This window comes from Gallinula chloropus, assembly GCF_964237585.1.
Source record: "Gallinula chloropus genome assembly, chromosome: 1".
In the NCBI taxonomy this organism is placed as follows: Eukaryota; Metazoa; Chordata; class Aves; order Gruiformes; family Rallidae; genus Gallinula; species Gallinula chloropus.
Window position 1 is genome coordinate 65986175 of NC_140085.1, and position 18741 is coordinate 66004915.

An 18741-nucleotide genomic window follows, 5' to 3' on the forward strand; every position below is an offset into this window, starting at 1 on the left:
CCCAGTAAAAAGCAAAGCGAGCACTTTGACGACTCACAATGAAAATCCATCACCAGAGCAGAGATGCCTCCACAGCATCCCTCCGCCCTCGGTATCCCTGCGCAGTGTTTTACCGCTGGAAGTAGAGGCTGTAACTCTAAACCTATGCCAAGGCAGGCAAGAGAAATCTTTGGCATTTGCTTTAAGAATATTAACAGAACAATTACTCTTGCATGGAGAAAGGTATAGGGTATTGCTTTTGGAATAATTCAAATTTATGAGCACGTATCTGGAATGAAATTTTCCCTTGGAAACCAGGAAGTCCGTGGTAGAGAAACTGTATCTACGGGAAGGTATTTTCCACAGCCTTGTGGGAGCACCCAGGTTGAAAAGAAGGATTTCAATTTTAACTGCCTAACAGAATCACATCCAGTAGTAAACCTTCAGTACAGGATATGCAAACACTGATATGACACCCAGATTGTCTCCGGTACTAGAGACAACACCAGAAGTAGATCAGCATGCAGAAAATCCTGTTCAGATAAACCTTCACATTGTTGCAAAGACAGGTACAGAAACCCAGGTTAAAGGAATGCTATGTGTACTTATAAATGAAAACAGTGCTCTTATTCCCATTAAAAAACTTGTCTATCAGTGGAAAATGACTGTTAACCTTATGGTTCAATAACAGTAATATTACAAAGCTTCTGTGTAAGAGAGCTCCCAGGGCTGAAAGAATGCCAGCCCCGCACAGTGAAAATTAACACCTGAGTGTCGTGGTCAGAACCTGGTCACCCAAAGGCTGAACCACTGAAAATGGATTAAGTCAGCACTCTGCAGTAGTTGCTGGAGCAAGACACAACCCATCCTGTCCCAGCTGTGGGAAGGGGTGTCGAACACTAGCAAGGGCTGTGTACTGAAGCTACAGAAAACAAGGAACTCGGTATCAAGTGCAGACCAGTCGCGTACCGCGCGCCCCAGACGTACGTACAGCAGATGCTCGCAGAGCTGAGATTACCCAAGCACTGCACAAAAGCCTGTTAAAGATGAGTCTGGAAGCAGAGTGCAGCTGAAACTGAAGTTGGAAAATGATCAGAAGAATCAAGTAGTACTGTGTGAAGCTCATAAATTAGGTCTCAACCACTGTTTCAACATAATTCCTTTTCACTGTTCTGCTAGCTGTTATTCTGAACTGGAGTGCCTGAGCTGCCTTCCAGGAGACAAAAACACCTGGCAATCCCCAGCCAGGCTCGCAACGTGTAAAGATTTGTACCAAGCTTGAAGGTCAAGAGGATTTAGAACCACACTACCAAGGAACACGCACCCATTAACAGCTTCAGCTGGCTTAAAACGCCAGCACTGCCTCTTGACTTTCTGCATCCTACTCAAAATTCTTCATTTTGCCTGTCATCCTTAAACTAATTCTCCTGTTTGCTTCCTTCCAGAAGCCCCTTTCTTCCAGACAGGCGCTTTCCACAGTTGCCACCCTGCAACTGCAAGTAAACATTATCCTGCTGGGTCTGTTGCGTCTTTGCTGATGATCATCTTTATTTACTTTTGGAATCATCCTTCTTTTACAAAAATAAGCCAGGGAGAGGAGGGTACAGACAATGAGTATCAGTTAGACCTTTTGAATAATTTTCAAATATGCAAACAAGTAGTTTCCAGTATGCCTGGCCTCTATTGGCTGGCAATTTTCCTATATGTATCAAGGTATGAGTCAGCTGAGGAAGAATGTGAAGAGATGCTCATGCAAGAAATGGAACAGCAGAATGTCACGCTTGTGTTGCTGGCAGAGTAAAGGACAATACAACAAGAGAGAGTGACAGATAGAGGAGAAACATAAATGCAAAGGCTCCTTTAGAGCGAGTACAAGAAGCTGGAACCTTATATGGTGGATGACAGCCAATGAATAAGCCCGTCAAGGAGGAGAGAGCAATGTGTTGAGAAAACATGCAAGGAGGATATATTCAGTAATTGTGTTTTTATCAAGACAAGAAGGTAACAGTTGTCAGAGGCCAGCAAGAACAGCTAGCAGTAACTGAGACAGCAAATGAAGGAGAAAGCATAAGGGTTACCCAGAGAGACTCAGAAAGGAGAAGCAGGAGATTTAGGCAACAAAACTGCAAGATGAGTCCCTATCCTCTACGTGTAGCGCAAGAAGAGTGTGAGAAACCCCATGTTATAGGCCCAACTGTGGAAGCTTACAACAGAGGAAAACAAGAAACAAGGGGAAATCTCAAAGGAGCTTTCCTGAGTTTCATCTTGGCCTCAGTGGTCTTAAACTTGTAGCAAATCATCCCAAAAAGACGTTAAGGTAGTATGCCAAGTTGCATAATTTAATATCACAAGGATAAACAAAAGCAAAGAGAGGATACCAAAGATGGGTCTTTGTATCTAGCATGAAAAAAATAAATGGAGGAAGGTAAATAGCTTAGTGCAGGAGCTACTGAATGAATGACTAGAACAGAAGGAGAGAAAACAGGAAAATATGGACACAAAAGTCAAGGGAGGACAAGATTTCAAGACTGGGCATGATCAAGTGTCAAAAACAGCAAGGAAGCCAAGAAGGATGAAGATGGAATAGAGACCCTGAGACCTGGCCAAGAAAAGGTCATTAGAGATCTTCGGAGAAGCTTCAAGGGAGTCGGAATATCTATACTTAAGTCAACTTAAAAAACAGTTCTAGGCTGCAGACATGGTACAGGATCTTTCAGGTTTGGAGTCACAGGTCCTTCCATGAAACAGAAGCTAACTGGGGTTTTTGCTGTTCCTTAACACTACAAAAAGCCATGTATACAGGTTTTGAGTTCAGTATCGCGTGGTAATTAAGGTAATTAACAGCAAGAAGAGCAGCCAGCCTTTATGAAGTGTTTTTCATCCTTATACTTTGGAATGGTTATAAAGAATCAATAGCCTACTCCAGGATAAATGGGAAGCTATGCACAGAGAAGCACACAGCCCAAGGTCAGCCAGCAAAGGAGTAGCAGAACCATTCTGAGAACACAGGTCTCCCAAATCCCAGGCCAGTTCTCTACACTCAAAAGCTTGTCTGCTTTGTTCAGGTACAGATAAAGGCAATTTCAGAGGTAAATACCATAGCAGCTCTACAAGCTGCTGATGGGGAGGGAGAATTGTTTTGGTTTCACTTAACAATAGCTTTTTTAGGGAACATGAGAACTCAGAAACCTTACTCCTTTAATCTGTGACCACAAAAAGTTCAGATTCCTTCCCAATTATTTAGATTTGAACTTTTAACAGTAATTACATATTTCTGCTAGAATCAACCACAGTCTTTATACAGCAAGAGAGCATAAACAAAATTTGAATTGCTAATTGTAAAAAAACAAAAAAGCCATTTTCTTTTCCTTGAGGTACAAAAGCTCCTGCTCCTCATCCCTCGCTCATTACTCTGTTTCTCTTGTAAATAAAAAAAGGGCCCAACCCCCCACAGATTCCCTTATTTCTTGTCTTCACATCAAGTAAACCGACCAGCTTAGAAAGGCAAGGAACAAAGTACTGGGCCTTGCACAAATTGTTCACCCCAGTTCTCAAAACCGAGATCCTCAAGTGCTGGCAGGAGCCAGAGAACGTAACACATGGACTTTTTATTCCAATCAACCAAAATCCAGCTATTCCTGAGGAAGGAAAGGGAGCCAGAGAGAAGGGAGGGTGAGAGAATGAATGAGTCAAGTGGATTGTAGAGACAAAATGCCATTCCTCAGACTAGCAGAACTCGGTATTTTCAGAGGAACAAAACCCTGTTTATCTATAGTGGTGTAAAAGAACAGGTTTCTTGACATAACCTCACAGAAAAACGATGTGCCCACAAGCATGTAATCTAGTGAAAGCCAAACCAAGAGCGAGGTGTGGAAGTAAGAGTGAGGCCCATGTGACGTCGTACCGAAAGGATTCCTGCCAGAGAAGAATCCTAGAGAGGAGATGAGGGGTGCTTGCTTGATGAAGAGAGAAGCAAGCATTTTAGGCTTACAGGACCACAGGAGAAATGCCAAAGGGATGGCATGGAAAATGAGATGCAAAGAGCAGTACAGAAAGAACTGGGAGGAGGAGTGGGGTGTAGGAGGAAATGAGAGTAAAGAAGTAGGCGGGTGGAAACATGCTGGGCCTTAAAGGTGCAGGCGAGGAACCTGACTCTGACGTGATGCTAGGAAGCCTGGGACAGGATTCGGGAGAGGGCTCACAAAGGTCAGGAACCAGCAAAGTCTGTGACTTGTCTGCCTTTAAGTCACCAACTCCAAGGATAGGGCAGGTCAAAGGCAGGAGGATAAAGCAACAGTCAAGTCCAAATCTTGGCAAAGCACCACAGGACACAACACTAAATCAGCCCCAAACTCTGTTAAGAGCCCTCCGAATTTCAAAACATTCCCAGTATTTTGCATTTTCGTTTCAAACTTAAAATGGAAAATTGCAATTAATTAACTGTGAAAGCATACTGCAGCATGCAGGAATACACACAGCCAACCTGCCTTTAAGAACGAAAAGGTAAGTACAGGGCAGAAGTAAGTTACAGATTTTAAACTCGTTAATAGAACTCTTGGAAGAAGGAAACAACAAGAGCAGAATAGGTAGCACGTAGCAGTACAGACCCCCACTAAAATGACCAGTGTTTGGAGGTTGAACCCATCAGCTGGATATTCTTGCTAAAATAACTATGTGCAACACCCAGCAACACAGAGATTTAAAGGCTTTTCTTGAGGGTTCACAGTTAACCCAACTGGAGAGTTCAAACATTTCAGAGATCATTCCAAGCTGTCCATTCATCTGGGCTCTACTTGTTTCCAAAGTTGCCCCCCAGACTGAGAATGCCAGAAACAGGGTTTTTTTAAAAAAAATCAATTCCAAAGCTTCGCTCATCAACGGATTCTGTAACTGGAATGCTACACAACACATGAAGGTTCTCTGTCAGTCACTGGTTACAATTCTATGCAAGATTGGGAGAAGCAAATGGAAAAATCAGTCCAAAAGCATTTAATCTTTTATTTGCTAATAATCAAAACGTAATTCCTGTTTGACAGCTGTGTAAAATGAGATAATGATCTCAGCCCTGCTCTTGAAGGAGAACTGTCCATACCACAGTTGCCATTAACCATACCTCCTTTCTGACATCTGAAGGGACAAAGATCCAAACTGTGATGCAGGCTGACATCTCCCACTATATGAAGGTCAGCTGAAGTTTAAGGAAGCAGTAAGCAAAGATACCTACATCTCTATCCCTGGGCTAAAAGAAAACTTCTCCAGAGACACCAGCATTCAGCTGTGTTTTTATACCAAAAAAAAACCTCAACAAAAAAAAAAGTACTACAGTAGTCACCACCCTGTCTCAGACTGGGAAATTGTATCCAAATTCCTCAAACTGTTTATTGCTGTACTTCTTTTTCTGACTCCTTATTCTAACCCAGAAACTTGCCTACAGAACCAGATTTCAAGATAAAACCCAAGAACTTACAGAACACATACTTAAACGTTAATATAACCTCATGAACTCTCAGTAACATGGCCCTTTTCCCATAACTCTCTAGACGTTCTCATTTCATTTTACTTGAGGGCTTGACCTGAGAAATGCCACACACACTATTCTCAGACAGAAGCAGAGTGCACACAGGACAGGAGCAGACCACTTCAACTCTAAAAGTTAACTTTTGGAAGCATGCACATCCAAATTTAACTTTACAAACCTGTGTGTGCATTAACTGTCTCTCTACTCAAATGCTGAAGACTTTGTTTCTTCTGTTGAAGCCAACTCTAGGTTCCTGCACGCTTGTAAGAATGATGCTATTTACTTAGGTACCTAAATGTGGGGTTTAAAATCTAATTTTAGGTGTGCAGGTTTAACATTCTTAATGTAAACTCTTAAAGACATAGCACTTTCATTTAAATGCGTCTATAAAGTGCCTTGCACTTTCATGAAGACTAATAACTCTCCTTTTCTTCTTTTATGGATACTTTTGTGTAAAATAAATGGTGCAGAACAGCTGCAGTATCCCACCTCAGAGGAAGCTGCATTTTAGCCTGTGACAAACATTTGATGTAAATACCACAATCACACTGAAAAGCTATGCTCCCTAAAAAATTATTCCCTTCCTTACATTTCTCAGTACATCCTGGCTTTTGTATAGCTGTGCCTTAGACTATGAGATCTTCAGAGCAGAGATTGTCTTCATTTTGTGTGTCCAAGTCAGCACTGAATGCCCTGTCAGCAATTAACAAATAAATCACAATTACTCTACAGCATATGACTTTCAGTCGTGTATGTCTGGCATTAATATTTAAAGCTCAGGCAGCATATACAACATTTTAATCTTTATCATTAATAATGAAGAAAAAAAAAAACCCTTCCATATAGAGGAAGATAATTGTTGTGGGGAAGAGCAGAATTTTGTAAAGCTGGCATATATATTCTGTAAAGTGCCCTGGCATCCATCAGAGCCAAAAGCACTTGAAAAATGTCAAGTCATTACTGTGAGGAAGGGGGCAGCATGAGGTAAATTAACCTCAAGAGCATGAGAAGTCAGTTATCCCCTCGAATGTACAAAGGCCAAAATGCCTCGGTTATCTCTTCCCTTCTGCTAGATAACACAGCAGTGCTCAAAACAGGCCAATTGCATAACTACAGGGCAACAGGTAGGAGGGCATCTGACAGTACCCCCAAAACATATGCGTGCTTCATGGTTCTGCCTTCCCTTAGAGAGGGGCCCCCTCCTGAAGCTATGGGTAACTGTCACGATTTTCTGCCAAAATGGGGAATCACTTCGGAGGGACCCGGCGTCTTTTGTCTGATTTTGCTAGCAAAGGATTCCAAGGAGTTCCTTCTTCAGGGACTCCCTGTTAACCACCCTGCTCCCAAATGGATTCTAGATGGGTTCCTGTCCTGGCCAAGGACCCTTTGATCTTGGATTGCCTCCCTGCTGTCTCACTGGAGGACAGAAATGGGAGTATCTCAGGTGAGAGATATCCTTAGGCATCGTTCTTCTGCTAGGGAAATCTGCCTTGGCTTCATTTGAGATGCAGCCTCCCTCAGACTCGATTTCTCAGGAAATCACTAAGTTAGTGTCAGAATACTCATTTGTGACTGGAAATTAACTGCCTCATTTACAAAAAGCAGCCAGCTGGGCTGCCCGCGGTATGAGCATGAGGATTCGCATTCCTAGCCCCTGAACACAGCACAGAGACACAGATGAGCGCTGGTGGCACTGGAATGGCTTCTTTTGGCTTTCAGAGCAGGTTCCACCACACTGGCACGATCCTCACTCCCAGCACCTCAGAGACCACCCTCTCAAGGGCACAGTTTCCAGAATTCACCCCACAGCCCCTCAGTACCTTAGGACACAGGTCTCAGAGTGCCAGCACCGGGATCTGTAAGTGTGGTGCCCGAGCACAGCGAGGTCTGCACCACACCATGATTCTATTCCCACGGTTACGAGCATAGTAGGACTCACATGGAGGAGAACTGACACTCCAACCCCCCCACCCCCCAGGTGCATCCTTGGGCACCAGCACTGCAAATCACTGCTCCTGTCTCCTCAACACTTTGTTTGCCAGTATTACCCTTCTCAATGACCCCTAAATGACCAGAAATTCATTTCGCAGGGGTGATGATAAAAGCAGAGCCTGTGATGGATAAACCAGTGAAAGAGAGTAGAAGGGAAAGGGCAGAGAGGTTTCTTACGATTAAACAGGGCTAAGGTTTCCCATAAGCCACATAGTAAGGAAGAGAATCAGGTCAATTCCATATGGCATATAAGGGAGCTAAATGAAGGAGATGGAGAAAGAGGCAGAAAAAGAAGGCTGGGGAGAGGTTCAGAAACAGAGAGAGAGTGAAAAGATTAAAAGGAAAGCAGATACAGTGAGAGAAGAGACATGAAAAACAAGGGCAGATATAATGTGGTCACTCACTCTGTCTGGAAGATTTTCTGAAGGGAGGTGGATTATCTTCAGTGCTGGTTGCTGGGGTGCTGCCCTTCACACTCCTTCTCCGAGACCCATCCTCAGAGCGTTCCTGTCAGCTATTCCAAGAGCTTCTTCGGGGAATATTTTGAGAGCGCAGGTAGGGATTGTGGATGAAATCGAGATCTCAAGTATTAAAATTATCTGTTTGGGACCGTCAGTCCCTGAAAACTGCTGGGTTTATCCCAGGAAAGAAATCCTCTGTCCCTCTTGGCAGCTAACTACTAAAGGGGTGTTCCCCTGGGAGACAGCCTTTTCACTGATTGTCAAGATTATTTCAGAGATCAATTTCCCCAATCTCCCTACCTGTAAATCTCTCTTCTCTCTCCTCTAGGTACACCCTGTCCTTAAGGGTGGGCAAATCTTTCTCTGAAAAAAAAAAAAAAATTCTTGCTATCTGAGAGGATATTATCAGCAAAATCTGCCTTTTCTTTTCCCTGTAACTGGGAGGTGTGTCTTCTCTCCTTGCACAGGATATTTGAAGAAAACCTTCTTGAGATTAGTGGATGAGAGATCTTCCTTGGGATGAAGGAGGATGAGGTCAGTATTAGAAATTACCTTTATCTCCAGCAGTTAGCAGCAACCGGAAAATGGAAGAAAAATATCTAATTCTGCCTCTGCTTTCTCTCCCTTGCCTTGCTTTCTCTGCTGCCTGCTGAGCAGATGTAAATAATTAAAATTACTAGGTGAGTAGCTGGAGCTCCTGCTTATTTCTGTCTTGGGGACTGCCTCTCTTGGGAGTACGGGGTTTCTTCTGTGGAGTCTCCTCTGTTACTATCTGGTCTGGGGATCAGCTGGGGAAGGGCCGTCTCCTGCTCGGGGGGAGGAATTTCCTCGGTAGCAGGGGGGAGTAGGTGGTGAGGTTAATTCTCATAACCCTCAGAAGCAGGGTCTAAGGACGCCTTTCCCCTAAACAGGCATTGAGGGAGCTCCAGGAGGCTCTATTCCACAGCGAGGAAGAGCAGTCCTGCTCCTAAGAGTTACCGGGGCCTCTGCCCACCCCTGGCTTGTTAGTGGGGAAGGGGACAAGTGTTAAGCTCTCCCGCCGGCAGCGGGGAAGGGGGCTGGCAGGCGAGTGCGCCCCGGCCTGCCAGCGAGGCGGGGGCGGCGAGGGGCCGCTAAGGCGTCCTCGCCGCCGGGAGCAGGGCTGCCTAACGGGGTGTCCCCTCAAGGCTGCGGGTGGGGCGGGGGGCGGCGGGCAGGGTCTCTTCCCCCACCCCGGCAGGCTACGGGGGTGTCCTCCCACCCCGGCTGCCCGGAGGCTGTCCCTGGCTTCCCCCCAGGCCCCAGCTCCTCTTGCCCGGGCCCGGCTACCACGGGAGGCCGCGGCGGCTCACGGGCCTACGTGGGGCTGAGCGACCGCCTCCGCCGCCTTCCGCCGGGCCTCGGCTTCGTCCCCGGGGGGTCCCCGGGCTCCGGTGCGGGGGGCCCCGGCCGGACGGCGCTGAGTCTCTCCAGGCCCCGCCGCTCCCGCGGCTGCTTCTCCGGCTGCTCCGGGCTGCGGCTCCACTGCAGGCCCCAGCTCCTCCCCGGTCTCCGCTCCGCCTCCCCCGGCTCCCCCCAGGCCGCGGCCGCCCCCGCCTCCCCGGGTTAAGGAGGCGCCGGTCTGGGGAGGTTGCGGCTGTGCGGCGGGGGCCGCGCCCGCTCTACCCGGTGGAGGGAGAGCTCCGTCCGGGAAGCCTGGCTGCCCGTTGGGACCAGCCGGAGCTGCGGCCTACGCCGGCAGCCCTGCCCTCGCACCGTCAGTTAGATTCACCCCGGAGATGGCCGCCGGCCGGGCAGGCCGCTGCCAGCAGCAGCCTCTTGCCGCCTTCCAGCCGGCAGTGGCAGCTGGTGGGCCACCCCTGCAACAGCCGCCCACCCAGGCGGTGGTCATCACCCCCTGCCCGAGGGCACGGCCGCTGGATGCCACGGCCAAATGGCTGCCCTGGTCTGGCAGCTCCGCCATGGGTCGGGCTTGGTGCCCTGCTCTGCTCCCACCGGCTGTGCTATGGTTGTGGCCAGCTCCAGCCCAGGGCTCTCAGAATCTTCTCCTCCCCAAAAACAAAATTCAACTCTCCCATCCCTGGTGGCCTTCTCTCCTTTGCCTTTGTATTTGCCACCAACCTATTGAAGTAACATCCCCAAAACCTCGAGGGACATTTCTGCTGCGACCCCATTAAAGGTCTCATTGCTATCTCCCCGACATCTTAACAGGCACAACCGTGGAAAACCCCGTGAACTGCATACTGTGTTAACCCGCTTCCACCCAGTTGGCTGAAAACTGGGACTCTGGTCTTGGGGACACAGATGAAGGCAACCATCCATTATTTTACAACATGAAAGGCGGGCTATAAATAAACCAAATACTCAAAAACGTGCATGAGAGAAAGGAACAGCCACTGCCTGGGATCCCCCCGCATCTGAGGCCAACGCCACAGGCAGATCACTTCCATATGGAAATTTGAAATGCATGGTGTGAAACGTCTCCCACAGGGTTCCTACCTGGTACCTGAAAGACCCCCTGTATCTGACAACCTCTTCTTTCCACGGGTAGTTGCACATGTACATCCCTCCAAAGAGTAACAGCCTTGGAGTAGAGGATAGGACGCGTGCTGGGAGAAAATGGCATTTTATGGGTTTTTGTTGTTTGGGATCTTTAATTCTGGAAACAGCAATATGTTTGTACGACTTGCTGCTTTTGCAGGGCTTAGTTTATTGTTGCACCTGCAATGGCTCCTTGCGTTACTTCAACAGGTCAAAAGCTGTGGCAGCATCCTGTGCCTTCGTCTTCAGGGAGTCACAAACTCCACCCTCTCAGGACTCTGGGTCTTCTCCCACACCAACCCTTTCTTCTACTCTTAGGCCAGCAGCTCTGGCCATTGGTCGTTTTCCCTGCACTGCTACTTGATCTCTCTGACAAAGAGGGGTTTCTGCCCTCTTTCCCATATTATTATCTCATTACAAATCCTACCACAGCATTCCTAATCATTACCAAGGGCCAACAACCACCTCTTTCCCTCCCACCTCCACAGGCCACAGCAGACCTCTGTCCTGTTCTGTCCTTCCCTCCAGCCTCACTCGTTCTGGGTGACCTGTCTTAGCTCCAGTACTATTGGCCATCTGCCTCTCCTCGGACTGGTCGTTTGGGTCTCCCTGCTATTCACACACCAAGCTCTCCAGTTCCCCCCCTAGCTAGAATTTGTGTCCATATTGTATGCAGGCTCCTTTTAACTCATACTGAGAGACAAAACGGAAGCATCATTTTGCTGGGAGGCACTGATGGGTGGTATCTGCGAGTTGTTTGATCTATAGCCAACTGCAGAGGTGTTAGTAAACTGTGGTTGGACTTGACACGTGCCAGGCATCCAGTGTGTCTTCCCCATTTATTTTTGACTTTTAGTCTTCAGGATCCACTCTCCCAAGTTAATGCCTGAAATAGTCTCTGCTTTTTCTAGCCAGGAAGACACACTGTAACTAAACTCATTCTGCTACTTGAATTAAGTACAGAAATGCCATTCAGCACACACACATGAAAAGAAAAAAAAGGCCCAAACCCAACCTTGGAGAGGCAGACCAAGGAACTGGCGTTGCAGAAACACACAGGAACAAATGGATCGTGATGCCATTATCATATTTAGCATTCAGAGAACAAAAAGACCCATCCCAAAGCCTTCACAAGCTACGTAGAAAACACAGGGGCTAGCAGATGGTGACATGAAAAAAAAAAACCTAGTCACCACTTATTTTTATATTACATTCAATGCATCTTATCCTTCTCTGGTTTTTTTGGTTGTTTTTTTTTTTCCTTCAAGATGCCATTGGGTTTGTGCATGACTGAATTGTTAATATTTGTTTAGGGAAAGCTATAAATTTTGACAGATGGGTAGCGGGCAGTTGGGGCTTCTGGTATCCAGGAAGGTGTAGGAGGTGGCTTTGCTTTTTGGCAGTTAGGACATTGAAACTTACGGTGTTCAGGAAGGGATTCTCTTCCACATCCTGACTGTTTGTTTCATTTGCAACTGGTAGCAAACAGGCACCTCAATGAATTCAGTATATCATACAGGTAATCTAACATAATCTTCTTTCCCCAGTAAGGTTTGGTGGCTGTTTTGGGGTGGGTTTGGGTTTTTTTTTTCTCTTGCCCAGGAAAATGTTCCTTTTCTGTATCTGTATGCACACATACACATCACAGAAATTGTTATTCAGAGGAGCCCCACATAACGATGCGTCTTCCTTGGTCTAGGGGCTAAACCCAGCGTTTTAAAACTGGGTGCTTGAAACACGCGTTTAGGATCTTCACTACAAGAAAGGCTGGGTACCCCAGCCGGGCCTGCGGGGAGTTCCACAGGCTGGACAAGCATCGAGGAGGGATGGGCGCGCTGGCTCTGCCTCGGTCACCTGTGGAGGCAGACAGTCCGCCGCCTCCAGCGGAGGGACAGCTCCCCACCTCCCAGCGAGACGCCTCCTATCACAGGCTCTTATCTCCCGGTACACAAAGCCAAGGGCGGCCCCCGCACCCTGACAGCACAGCGGGTTCGTTCCCCGTCCCCGTCCCCGTCCCCGTCCCCCCCCCAGCCGCCCCCGCCCCGCAGTGGAAGCCCGATGAGGCGGAGAAGCCGCCGGGCACCGCCGAACGCCGCCCTCACACCAGGCAGCTCCAGCCTGGCGCGACGTCGACCGCCGTGACCGCATCTCATCCCACCACGCACCCCAGCACCGGGCAGAAGCCGCAGGCCCCGCTCCCGCCGGCTGCACGGGGCGTGGCCCAGGCGGCTCCCGCCGCGGCCGGGCAGGGCCGCGGGGCGCCAGGCCACCTTAAGAGCGCGAGGAGCCCCCGCACGCAGCGGCCGGGTGGCTCCTCCCAGCCCCGTGTCGCATCCAGCCTGGGAACGTGTGGCGGGGAGCGGAGCCGCTGCGGCGGGGGGGGGGGGGGCGGCGCGCCGCGCCGCTAGGGCTGCCCCGGCCCGGAGGCGGCGGGAGGCCCGCGGGGCGGGGGCGGCTCGCCCGGGCAGAGGCGCTCGGGCGGCGGCCCCGCAGCGGGCGGCAACGAAGCAGCGGGAGCGGGGGACGCCTGGCGCGGCGCGGCCCACCCTTACACCCCTCACCCCCCCCTCCCCGGTTCCGCTAGCGCCTTCATTCCGCAGCACCCATTGGCGGGAGGCGGGGGCGGGGTTAGCTCGCAATCCGTCGCCTGGTTGGCTCTGGCACCGATCCATCAAAGGGCGGCGGTGACGGAGGAGCGAGCTCGGCCTTCCGATTGGCCGCGGCCCGAGAAGAGCTGGGCCAGACGGGAAGGCAGAAGTCGCTCCCATTGGCCGCCCGCCGCGTGTCAGTCAAATGAGTCACAAAGAACCGCGCGGCCAGCGGGAGCGGCGCGCGGCCAGCGGGGCCCCGGCGGCGGGGCTGCTTGTCACAGTGCGCAGGGGTCACTTCCTGTCCGGGGCCGGCGCCTTCCGCTTAACCGCGCTGCCCGTGGCGGGCGTCGTTGTCCTTCGGCCGACGCATGCGCGGGCGGGGCGCTGCCTGCCTGTGCGCTCCTGCCGCCGCGCACGTTACGTCACGTCACGACGCGGACGGTGGCGGCCGCGGCCAAAAGGCAGCGCTCCGGCCCCGTCGCCCCCCTTTCGCCGTGCGCGGGGGTACAGCGGGGCTCTGCCCCTCCGCGGCCTCCTCGGAGTTGGGCCCGTGCGGGGGGAGCTACGCACCCGCACGCACACCCCCGCACCCCCCCTCGCCCGCGGACCCGCGCCTGCGAGGTGGCGGGAAGGGCTCCATGTTGTCTCCCCCGCTCCGTGCTCGACGCGGGCACTACGTGCGGCACCGCGTAGGGGTGGCGGGGACGGCCCTGGGTGCCCGTTGCCGCCCTGGGTGCCCGTTGCCGCCACCACCGGTGGGAGCAGAAGGAGAAGCTCCGGGTGGTGGGGCCTGTTCTGCCGCAGCCCTGCCTCCCACAGGAGCTGTCACGGTTCAGCCCCGAGCAGGGGCTGAGCAGCACACGCCTCTCGCTCACTCCCTGAGGGGAAACAGGCAGAGCCTCCCTGGGCTGTGACAGGGACAGGTCACTGACAAAAGTCACCGTGAAAGAGGAAGAGTAACAACCAATTACAGTCACACCCGGTGATCACACAGACTGCCTTACTGACCCAACTATTAGAGAGCCCTGCACAACCCAAGGATTGACCAACCGATCCAATGCCCCAGCCACACTCAGACTGAACTGGAGGCAACCAGCCCCTGCCCTGCCCCAGCGAGACCCTCTTATGGGGGAGTGATGGCAGGTGGTGTGGGAAGAGCCCAGGCTGACTCAGCTCACCTGTGCTGGCTGCTTGGGGAGGCTGACTCTGGCCTGGCCAGAACCAGGACAGGAGTGTGTGTGCTAGCATGATGCTGCTGCCTTGCATTCAAAATAAAAAAAAAAACACACAAAACCAAAACCTAAAATCATCCCTGTTCCAGAGGTTACAGTCACTGGAAAAAAATATTGGGGGGAGGCAGTAGCCTTTCTGTCTCCCGTCACCCACAGAAGTCCAGCTTCTGCACGGACTACACTGTCTCTGCCATGGGCCCGCCCCCTGCTTTCAGATCCGACCTGCAGCTACGTGAACTTTTCCCTGAATCATTCAAAGGCTTAAGGCAAGGATGTCAGCTGTGCTTTCAGTGCAGAAGGGCTTTGCAGAAGGGAAGTTCCAGTCTGCGTTTCTTAGTGAGTGGTGGGTTTGCTCTCGTTTCCTCCGAGCTGGGCTCTGTGTGGGCTCTGTGTGGGCTCCGTGCTGTCGCCCATGGTCATCATGGTCAGTTTTCAGACTACAGCTGCACTTTTAATGTGCTGCTCAGCAGGTAGTTCTGTGAATTGCAGAAGTTCCTTATTGGTTTTAGCCTTGTATTTGGATTCTTTGGCATCTGATAAGGCACAAGTTCTTACCAAAACTTTTCCCCTAATTGGCGTGTTTGTAACATCTCTTTTGCCTTTTAAATCTTTATTTTGTACTGTGACCTTCCCCTCTGCAAGGCTTTCTCCTGTATTTGATCTCTTATTTTCATGAGCTCTTCAGGAGTTCTTTTTATTTATTTATTTGGTTGTGGGTTTTATTTATTTTTAGATTTCTGTGAGGGACTTTAATTCTTCTGATAGCTTTTTAGCAAAGGTTTAAACCCAGGTCACCTGCTTTCCCCTCGATTTTTCAGACAGGCATAGTAGCTATAGGTAGGTACCAGAGCAGAGCAGAGCTCATTCCCAAAGATCATCAGAAGACTGCTCTTTTCATCTGCCTGTGGTCAGACATGCTACTTGAAGAAAGACGAGCCTGCAGATCTCAGGTGAAAATACTCTTGTTACCCAGATTTGAGTAACTGGAGGCAATTGCGATTGGAGGGTTTTTTCTTTTAAGCTCTTCCTCTTGGAATGAATAAATATTCACAGAGACAAAAATAAATGAATCATAAGCCCCGGTCTACAGGTAACAACCTGTCAGTTTATGGGAGATACCAGGGAGATTCAAAATGACACTTCATTGCGTGCTCAGACTGTGGTATCTCTTACAGATAGCAGCTCAGGGAGGCAAGAGTCAGGATCCAGCTCTCCCTCAAGCTGAGGAGAGTGTTTTAATTTGCCCCAGTCCTTCCTATGTGTTCTCTGTGGCTCAGATGTACTCTGAATGGGCTGCTGAAAGCCATGTCCTCCGGACAGATTGGTGGGGGGAAATCATATGGGAGTCTTGCTCCGGAGCCTCTGCTCAAGCTGAAAAGCTTGGAGGATGCAGTCAGAGCTGACACTCGCTAGTGCTGGCATGAAAGTAAGCCACACTTAAAAGCAGACTCCTGCACGGTTTTGGTGCTCGCTAAGGCTGGGCTATGGGGGACACTGTGGACAGGGTTCCTTGCCATCATGGTCTGGCAGACTGGGGCGTCGGGGTCTTCTGAAGCGCTTTCAGTGGCCTAAGGTTTGCTGTGCTCCATTCTAGCAGATCTGGGTGAGACAAAGGATCTTTCTTAGGAAGAGGAGAGGGTGTCAGTGAACGAGATGAAGTACATTTTCAATTCATGCTGGTTTTCCTTTGGTGTAAAACATCTAAAAAGTCTTCCATGAGAAAATGGTTCCATGATAATCGCAATTCCTTGACTCGTACAAGCGAGACATTTCAGTAGTCAGACAGACTGATAATGCATATCAGATTCTAGGACCCAAAGGCTAGGATCTTTGGGTTCTTCTAGGACCAAGCCTCTAGTAACATAACGTATAACAGTACCTGTTGGTACAAACCCACCTCTTGACACTGTTATATGTTATGTTACTATAGTCTCAGTGAATGCAAAGCAAAGTGTGGCAAAGTTAGTAAGCGATTCTCCACTAAAAACCTGCACATGAAAAGGTGCCTTCTTACTCAGCAGTTGAGATGCTTAGGTGCGTTCTGACTAATCCAACTTGACAAACTGAAATATGTTTTACTGGTTTTCTTGCTTGTGAGCCCTGCAGAATTAAAATCACTCAGGGAGGGTAAGCTGCGTACTGCTCCTTCCTGTCTTGAATTGACAAAATTGCATTCTAAGTTTCAGATGGTTACAGTGAACAAACTAAAAGGTCAATTAGTAGCCATCCTTAAAGGAAAACCCTGCTTTGTGCATCAGAGTTTGGGTCTTCTTGTTGGGCAGTGGTGCCAGGGAAGGAAAGCTATGGTCACTGCGCAGGACTGGCCGCTAAGGAACCGCAGCCTGCCTGTAAGCGCGGCAGAAGATGCTGCGAAACCATAAATGTAGAACCACCTCAAGTCACTTTTCAAAGAGCCACCCCACTTTCCAGACACCGAAGCGTAGTAGCTCTGATTAACAGTCTGTCTGCCACTTCAAAAGCAGCTGGTGTGAAAATGCAGACAGGATATAAAGTTTGATCGCAGTAGCTCAAACTAATGAGCAGTTCACGCTGCTGCGCTCTGAGGTGTAGACCTTAGAATTAATGGTAAAAGATTAAAATCCTTAGAAGTGCTGCAGATACCTATGATACCAGCAATAATAATGGTCTCAGATGACAAGCATCCCCCTGGATCAAAAAGAAAACAAGATACCCATGTGACTTACGCTACAATTTCTGAGAAACTCGGGAGTCATGCAAGAGGTTCTTCAAAACTTGCAGCAGGGAGAAGCTTGCATTTGCAGCACGTAGTAATTAGGAGAGAAGCTACAACAGGGAGCTGCGGAGCAAGCAGTGAAATTAATGAAAAGCATAAATGGGTACAAAGCCTGTGAAAGAATCAGTGGACATGTTGGATCAAGGGAGGTTAAAAAGAATAATCAAGAAAAATTTTGCTTTTTCTTACCCACCTTCAGTTTTGAGGTCGTAGGAGGCTTTTATATTCTTCTCCTGCCTCCATTTTGGTTTTTATGATGAAGCAGCTTTTGGAGATTGAGATCTCGTAAGGAGAAACGGTAAAACCAAACTAAACATTTTAAAACAGTATGGCATATCTCCAAGAATTCCAGAGAACTTCAAGTGAGAATAAGTTGGGCACCTGGACTTCTTGAGCAAGGAAGAAAATACATGGTCTCTCATAGAGAGGTGCCGTGGTACCAGAGCGTAACAGGAGGCAATACAGACACTACTTACAATTTAAAGAAAAAGGTGATAGGGATGGAGCAGGGGAGTAGAATGTGAAACTTCTATCTGTTTCTCGAAAGCTGGTTGGAATGGTAATTAAAAATATGCCCAAACACCTGGAAGACTATGATAACCCAGATGAATTTTTTAAGCAAAGAATATCTCGTAAATCTCCATCTCATTTTTCTGGATGTGTCAGTAGAGGCATTGATAAAAGAGAAATATTTAATCTGTTAGATTTTTTAAAGGCTTTTGAGGCTGCTCCACAATGACAGAATCTTGATAGGGAAAAGTGGTTACTAATGTAGGTCACTTTCGGGCCTTATCTTGTTTCATATTCAAATTCATGGCCTTGACATAAATAAAAAGAGCGTTTTGACGAAATTTGCCGATGGCACAAGGACAGAATGATCAGGGTGTTATAAACAAATACTGAAAGACCTCAGAGACTTGGATTAAATGAAATCTTGAATGAGGCTCGGGTACATAAAATTTAATGCTGTGAATATAGGGACTAATAATTTTTTTTTCACCCTGGGAACCTACCAATTCAAAATGAGAGAGAAGGAGGAAAAGCATCTTTGAGAGTTAGCTGGTCACACACCATGAACTGCTGAAAGGCAAATGGAATCCAGGAAAGTATCAAGAAAAATTTCTATTTAAAAAAATCTCATACAAAATATTGTGAATAATTCTGGTCAGTCATTCTCAATAAAGATTAATTCAAACTGAAACAGGTATAAGAATGGCTTCTACAATATTCTGGAGAACGAGGTGCTAGAACAGGCTGCCCAGAGAGGTGGTGGATGCCCCATCCCTGGAGGTGTTCAAGGCCAGGTTGGATGGGGCCCTGGGCAACCTTGTGTAGATCCAGGCCTGGAGGTTGGTGTCCCTGCCTGTGGCAGCAGGTTTGGAGCTCTGTGATCCTTGGGGTCCCTTCCAACCCAGACCATTCTATGATTCTATGATTTTATGATCACCAGAGATTTGGCTTAAAAACCTTGCCTGGTGAACTGGAGACTGGGAATGAATCTGATGGCTGGCCAGAAACACGCCTGACAGTAAGCAATAGGCAGGGAAAGGAGCTTTTAGTTGGAAGGATGTTACAACTTTAAGAACAAATAGGTAGAGAATGGCCAAAGTTAAGCTGGAAAGCCGGGGGGGGGGGGGGGGAGAATCCAGAATTAAGTAGAGACTTTCTAAAATGGCTTTCCCTAAACTGTGCA